This window comes from Cervus canadensis, chromosome 1, assembly GCF_019320065.1.
Source record: "Cervus canadensis isolate Bull #8, Minnesota chromosome 1, ASM1932006v1, whole genome shotgun sequence".
NCBI lineage: Eukaryota > Metazoa > Chordata > Mammalia > Artiodactyla > Cervidae > Cervus > Cervus canadensis.
The window spans coordinates 64333189-64341327 of NC_057386.1; the positions used below are offsets into that span (position 1 = coordinate 64333189).

General features: G+C 45.6%; 1 non-coding gene across 1 annotated transcript; it reads left to right on the plus strand.

The window, feature by feature from the left end:
- The first annotated feature begins 6321 nt into the window (after positions 1 to 6321).
- Positions 6322 to 6428, plus strand: LOC122424896. Its single transcript, XR_006264604.1, has one exon. It is a non-coding gene; the product is annotated as a U6 spliceosomal RNA (small nuclear RNA).
- The last annotated feature ends 1711 nt before the right edge of the window (positions 6429 to 8139 follow it).

Below are 8139 nucleotides of genomic sequence, written 5' to 3' on the forward strand. Positions count from 1 at the left end.
ACAGTGCCAGGCGAGCCCCCCAAGACTTGAGACACCAGCACAAGTGAGGCATAGCCAACTGAGTCCAGGGAGAGGAGGCGTCTTCGATTCTCCACCAGCAGGAAAACACAAGCCTGAGTCCCTCAGCGCCCAGGAGCAACCTCTGTTAAAGACCAGCTCCCTTCACTAAGGATCTGAGAGGCGGCGGGAGAGACCTAATTTCCCTTAGTGAGGTCTTCTTGTTGATCTAGGGTGACAGGTACCACTAGGCACTTTGGGGCATTTAAATCAGGAACTGCTTAGTACAAGTGTGGAAATAACAACAGTGCCCCGAACTCACTTTGTGCCAGGGAAAATTCTAAGTAATCTATCTGCACTAATTCATGTAAGCCTTTCAGCAAACCCCTGCAAGAGGAATTATGACTGTGGTCATTTTCCAGAGATGGAGGGTCATGGCTACGAAACAGAAGACCCGGGATTCCAGGTAGGGCAGTCTGACCTTGCAGCTGAAGTTCTCCACTTGGCTCTACCACTGTTCTGAGAAGTCTCAGCTCTCCCTCGCTGTAGCTCATGACCCCAAAGAGCTCCTTGCTTTTCCCTTTCTCAGCTTGCTCATCCTCATCTCTTTTTCCCATCTCATCTCTGTTCTGCAGGAGGGTTTCGCAGTGGGAGAACCAATCAAAGAGGAGTCCGTGCTCGGGAGGATAACAGAGGGCAGCCTCGTACCCTCCTTGGCCGCAAACATTCAGAAATCTGGGGCAAGCAGAGTCTGGTGCCCAGAGAAAAATACAGGAACCACACAGCCTCGATGATCAGACTCTTCAGGGTGCTGCTATTAACACATAATTGCAAGAAAAGCTGGTGCAAGCCCCTCTCCAACCCTCTCCACTCGGCTCAGTCACCTTCAGAGTGAAGGTCTAGTTCATTTTCCTTTGAGGGTTGTACTTTTTGTTTCCCCCATGTAGGCTCTTTTTAGTCTTCAGGTGATGAGATGAAAAAGATAAAATGCCTTCTGCATGTAAAGTTTCCTCTTGCAGGAGGTGAGTGGCTGGGAGAGAGGCTCTGTAATGATGAGTCACCGGCTGGATTTGAAACATCTACAAAGATGCACAGGGTGAAGACTGAGGAAATAACCAGCTGACTGGCACTTCTGAACCCAGTTTCTGCCACGGATTAGCTTTCCTAATTTTTTTCCTGGTCGTTTTTCACTGCTGTGGCGCTAAGCAGCAGCCTGCTCACCGGCCTCATTAAAATGCAGATCTAGACTTCCTCCTCTACCTGGAGTCCTGGGAGCCAGACTCTGCACAGAGGGGAGAAATGAGAGCAGGGCTAAAGAGGAACATATAAAAAATAAATGAGCCATTCATAAAAGTGAGTATTATTACCAAAAGGAGCCGTCTGCCAACGCCTCTGTGTGTATACTGACTCTGGATGCTGAGCTCTTTAACAACATGGAATTAAGCCAATGCATCATCTTTTTAGCAGTTGCTCACTTGATCTACTATTAACTTTAAACAAACCAATTGTGAAATGAGCGCTTGGCTCTGCCATAATGATGATGAGGCTTCACCCGGTACTATTTTTTATAATGTAAGCTTGAAAATTGTGAAAATAAATTCAGCTGTGCTTGGTACATGCTCACAGTTCTGCAAAGAAGCCAGACATTCGGATCAGGTTGTGGGGGGTGGGGGGCGGGGGTGGCCTTGTTTCACTCAAACAGCTTTATGAAGTCATTTGCACACATTCTAAAAACTGACTTTATTTTTCTTTAACTTAGCATATCTTTCCCTGAAAATCCGATATGCCAATATGTTGGGCTTTTTGCTGTCTCCAGGAGCAACTGCAGATGGCTTTTTTTTCTTCACACTGAAAGATGTACATGTTCGATGCCTGTCTTTTCTTCTAATGCCTGTGAATCTACTGAGGAAAAAGTAGCAAAGAATCCCACCAACAGCCTTCTTGTCATCAGCAAGGTCCCCAAGACAGTCTGAGCACCTGTTTCTTTTCTTTTCTTTTTTTTAAGTTTTTTTTACTGCTGTATAGTTGCTTTGGGGCTTCCCAGATGGCGCAATGGTAAAGAATCTGCTTGCCAGTGCAGGAGACACAAGAGACATGGGTTTCATCCTTGGGTAAGGAAGACCCTCTAGAGAAGGAAATGGCACCCCACTCCAGTATTCTTGCCTGGAGAACCCCATGGACAGAGAAACCTGGCGGACTACAGCCTGTGGGGTCGCAGAGTCGGACACGACTGAACAACAGGATGTGTGCACATAGCTGTTTACAATGTCATGTCATTGTCTGCTGCACAGCGAAGCAAATCGGCTATACGTATACATCTATCCCGTCTTCTTTGGATTTCCTTCCCATTTCGGTCACCACAGAGCACTGATGAGTTCCCTGTCAGAGCACCTATTTCTTGCTCAGCTGCATGAGTCTTTTATTGCTCTTTGCTTCTCACAGTTGGAGCTGGACTCAAGCCCCTCTGGTGAACTGTGTTGAAAAACAACAGCTGGTTCCCACCGGTGGCTGGTGGAATCAGGGTTGTGACTCTGCAGTCACCCCTTGTACATCTCTGCGGGCTACAGGCTCGCGTCTGTCGCCCACAGTTCTGAGAACAGTCCGCTGCAGACGCTGGCCGGAAGGGCCATTATGGTTGCCGATGTCCTCACCATCTGGAATGGTTACAGTTGTCGGGATCCGAGCTGACTCACGGTGCTGAGGAGTCGTTTCACTAATGGCAGCTCTGATCAGGAGGGACGAAGCCATTGCTTAGCGCTGTGGCAGGAAGCAAATGCCCGCCAGATAAAAAGGAAGGGCCATTGATTTGCTCTCGCCTATTTGAAAATAAAGTGGCTTGGAATCTCCTGCTCAGCTGCATCTGATAACAGGTCATACTTCCTGCCAGGAGCTGGGCTGTGTCCACGGGCAGAGGACCTGTCCTTCCTCTCTCTGGCCTCTGGTGCCCTGAGGAGCTGGAGCAATTCCCTGGTAGAGACTGAAGCAGTTTGGTGTGGAGAGGCTGCACAAACAGATGAGGATGTGATTTTTTATGCAACACCCTCCCTCCAGCATTTGCCCTTCGGTTGTTCTGTGCAAATCCTGACCTCGACAGAGACACCGGGTGGCTGGCACACTCGGGCCCTGCGGAAAGCCCCATCGGCAGCTGGACGCTCAGAGGGTCACTCATCCTGCACTTCAGCTCTTACCTCCAGAAGGAACCAGCCCTGGCCACCCTTGATTTGGGACTTCTAACCTCCAGGGCTGTGAGTGAACACACTCAGTCTGTGGACATTTGTATGGCAGCCCTAGGAAACCAGTCCCACGGGGACCTTCAGACCTTACACGTCATGAGAAGCAGCCGGCAGACCAGAGCCCAGCAGACTCTCCTTGTGACCGAGGCTTTCATCAGCTCCTCCACGAGATGCGGCACCAAATATCCTTAGAGTCTGTGCTATAAAATACAAAAAGTTTCATCTCATGGGGGGTTGATTTCTTTGAATCGACTCCTTTTGTCACCATCATGGATCCTGAGTCTAGGCTGAAATCTCCCCTCTGTCCTTTGCAGGTTGGGCAGAGGCAGGCATGCCATGACAATTTCTCCTAGAGGTGACAGTGCAGGGTGTCTTTTTACACCATTTCCTGTTCATTGCCATGTGGCGGTCACGTCATCCTCTTCTCTCCTCGTCTTTCCATCCCCTTTTCTCCTTGGTCTTGCCTTCTGCAGGCGCTTGCTCATTTCACCTGTGATCCTGAGGACCCTGTTGTCAGGAAATCTACCAGCATCCTTAATCTTAAAAGAACAGTGAACATTGAAGTCGCATTTACACATTATCCAATAAGCTCATTTAATCCTTACAACTAACCTTACATGCTCCTTTCATAGACGATGGAACTGAGGCCCAGAGAGGCTAACTTGCCCAAGGTCAATGACCAATGAGTGACAGAGGAAGACATAAATCCACAAAGTCTGACTCAAGAGTCCTATGCGTAACTATGGGATAAACTACTTCCAAGAAGGGCAGCAGAGGAAAAAGTGCCATTGCGGCTGGTGATCAGATGCCACCTTCTCCTTCCCACACCCACCAGCCCTTTGGGACCGTCCCACTTGAGACAAGAGCACCCCCTCATCATGTACAACTCCCCCTTGGCCCAGAAGACACATGAAGCTATCTGCAATTTCTTACAGCCACAGCCATGAGTGAGCTAAAATTAAGCCTAAATGAAAGCTGCAGAGAGTGATTCAGGATCTGCTGGCTCCCAGAACAAGCCTCGCCATGCTGCTCCCAGGTGGTCCCTACAGTGGAAGCCACCTCACTCCCCCCCAGAGGGGCGCGGCTGCAGATATGTCTAAATGATGGCCCAAGGGTAGGGGGCGCTCATGAGAAGAAGGGGCTGCCCTTCCTGTCTGTCCACACTGTCCTCCCACTTCTGGATCCTTCCTGAGGACCAGCCTCCTTCCCTGGCAATGACCAATTCCCCTCCCCACCCGTGCCAAGAAATGTCCTCTCTTCTGCCCGCCCCCCAGGATGGAGTCTTACCCCATGCTCTCAACAAGACCCCTGTCCTGACACAGCACAGTAAACCCAGCATCAAACATCCTCTGTACAATGGAGGGGCAGGTTCTGGCCATTGGAACTGTCACCTCCTGACCCTGTAACCTGTCAACACAGACACACTCTTATTCTACTAGCCATTTACTCCCTGCTATAATCAAAATGACGTTCCTTTAAAGAAAGAAGATGAAAGGAGTTAAGTTTACTGGGGAGTATAAGGAACACTGGGCTTTCCAGTGGTGCTACTGGTAAAGAACCCATCTGTCAATGCAGGAATTGCAGGAGACCCAGATTCGATCCCTGGGTTGGGAAGATCCCCTGGAGGAGGAAATGGCAACCCACTACAGTGTTTTTGCCTGGAAAATCCCATGGACGGAGGAGCCTGGTCTATAGAGTTGCAAAGAGTTGGATACGACTGAGCAACTTAGCACATAAGGAATGTCTGTTTCTTGTTTCAGGTATTCCTGGCCACAGGGGACTCACGGCGCTGTCCAGTCAGCCCCAAACCTTTAGGAAATGAAACTGACATTGACACTGCAGTAAAAGTTATCGCTTGGCTTCTCGGAAGCTGTCCTGACCCTAATTGGTGTATTTCATTTGTTCCCTACTGCCAAAAACCGGCATCTGATTTCTGCCTGTGCCAATGACTCCAGTTGTTAACTCGATGCCAGGGTGTGGCTCGTTTGAAAATTACTGCAAATTTAGTGATGGCTTGGTGCTGGTCAAAGGCTGTGCACACTGCAGAAGTGAAAGTGTGGTCTTTGCTTCAGGAAAATCTGCAGAACACTTTCTTAAACCACTGCCTGACGTGGAAGGGAGGGTTTTGCTCCTCCTCCAGTAGAAACCAATTTCTGGTTTTGACATAAACAGAAGCTGTATGTTATGTGCTGAAAATCAGGTTATCTATTTTTTAAGTCACTTCTGATTCAAAAAAGCAACTTGCTATCATGACAGTGGTTTAAGATCAAGTTCTTCAAAAGACAAATAAGATTTTTCCAAATGTTATCATATTGAAATATTAAACATTAGAACCTCAATTTATCAACAGTTCATACTCAGGATATCAGAAAAGCAACTGACTCAGTTATAGGGCAGAATCTAGAACGATGCTTAGGAAATGAAAGTTATTGGTTTTTAAGTTAAGGAAGGAAACTTAGTGATTCAACTTCTCATCTTAAAGATGAAGGGGAGGGACTTCCCTGGTGGTCCAGTGGTTAGGACTCTGTGTTTCCATTGCAAGGGGCACAAGTTCGATTCCTGGTCGGAGAACTAAGATCCTGAATGCTGCTAGATGTGGCCAATAAATAAATAAATAAAAATAAAAATTGATGCAACCCCCCACCCCCGACAAAACACCATGATTAACAACAGCAAAAAAGAAAAAAAAGAAAAAAATAATGAAGAAGGTGGGAGAACTTCTCTGCTGGGACTCTGCACTCCCAAAGCAAGGGATGTGGGTTTGATCCCTGGTTGAGGAACTAAGATCACATATGCTTCATGTCATGGCTAAAAAATGAAAATTTAAAAGAATATGAAGGGGAAAAAACGGTTTGCAGGTAAGTTTGGGAAAAGTCATTAGGCCCCAGAAGGGGCATTTTTCAGCCCTGCCGAGTGTTCACATCTGGCCGCCTGTGCTGGGCTCAGCCCTGCGGGCTACTGATATTTTTGGTGTCTGACCTGAGCTGAATGCCACAGGGCCGCCTCGGTGTTTTTCACACCTCCCTTGCACTTCGCTCCTGTCCAGCTCACTTCAGGATGGAAATGTTTCATCTTTTAAAACCTCAGGGTTGTGCTCGCTTCGGCAGCACATATACTAAAATTGGAACGATACAGAGAAGATTAGCATGGCCCCTGCGCAAGGATGACATGCAAATTCGTGAAGCGTTCCATATTTTTAAAAAAGAAAAAAAAAAAAAAAAAAAACCTCAGGGTTGACTGGCTGCACTAACCACGTCAACCACACCCCTACTGTCTCACCAGCCAGCAGGGAAAGCTAGTGCTCACAGCATCCGTTCTTGTTTGCTTGCTTTCTCTCTCGTGGTTTTCTTCTGTTTTAAACCTAATTATATTCCTCTGCACCTCTGGCTGGCTTCATTTCAGCCCATCTACTAAGATAAGAACCAGAAAGTCTTACCGTCAAGTTTCTGAACTTAAAAAGGCTCTTAATTTTGCCAAAAGCTATCCAAAAGATGACCTTAACTATGTCATCCTTATAGATTTCCTCTGTTCCTTCTCTGGATTACGCTTTTTTAAAGGGATCAATTTGGGCAGAAAAAGAATTGATCCTGTATTCATTTAGGCAAAAGAAATCAAGGGCATTTAGCTTTTAGACCAATTTTTTTTTAATAAAGTAGAGCTGAAATTTACCTTCATATGCTAATAAACAATACAAAACAAACAAAAAGTGATTATCTGGGTAGGACCAAGAGGAAGGCCCTCATGTAAAGAGATCCTTGTACATTGTTTACATCAGCACTCTAGTTCTGAAACTATTTTTTTAAATAGTAAGTTTTATTGTAAATATAATAGCTACCCATTATAAAAAAATAAAATGAATTTGGATATCAGAAACAAACAAGAATAACACAAAAACACTCAGGAGAGCTGAATTTGAAGCTCAGTCCTGCTGTCACACAAGAGTGTGGGTTCAAAGTTGTCACTCGGACTCTCTTGCAGCACATTCCTCATCTGTAATATGGAACTCACAAACTAAATTGTTTTTAATTTGCTGAGGTCTTGGATGCTCTCTAGGGCAGCAAAATATATTTTCTCTCCTTTTTGTAGATGGAGAAATTGAAAACAAGGGAAATTAAATGAATTGCCTGAAACTATCACCCCAAAGGACTGAGAATAAAAATAAAATGATAAGCAAAGAATATATCATAACATCTAATATCTGAATTTATAGTTGTCTTTGGCACAATATTGGGGAAGATAAAGCCTATTTTTCTTAGCTGCCTTTCAGTCCCCACTGCTCTCTGAACACCACTTGTATTTGCAGCCATTGTTTGCCCAGAGGGACAAGACAAGCTGGTGATGCTGTTGTATTAATAGCTGTCTGATGTGGCTTTTAATGTTACACTTCAGGACAGCTGGATTGGTATACCTCAGAAAATACGCTATGAGAAATATTGCAAATTCAGCAACTTTTGGAAGTATGCATGTTGCCTGCTGGTAGCTTCTCAATCTTAGCCTTTTATGACTGCTACAGTATCTTGAACATAAAAAGGTTAGGGTGCAAGGAGACTGTGCCTGGAGATAAATGGACAAGATGCTGGCAGCTTGGAGGATAATTTCTGGGTATGAAAATCATGCTCTGTTCTCCCTTCCTAAAAAGCCGATCATTTGGAAGGCAACCCAATACAAAGCAAAGTTAATTTAGAAAAGGGCATGTGAATGAAATGTGATTTATTTTCAAATTTCTTCATTTCAGTATACTTTAGTTATTTTAGGTAAAAAATGTTGGTCCAAATTCCTAAAGTAGACCTAGAACTGCATTGGTTCAGGGCTGCAAACAAGAGCCCAGTTGCCAGAGGTTTGTGTTGGACTTTGGACCAACAGCATTAGAATCACTGGGATACGTCTTTAAAGTGAAGGTTTTCTACTT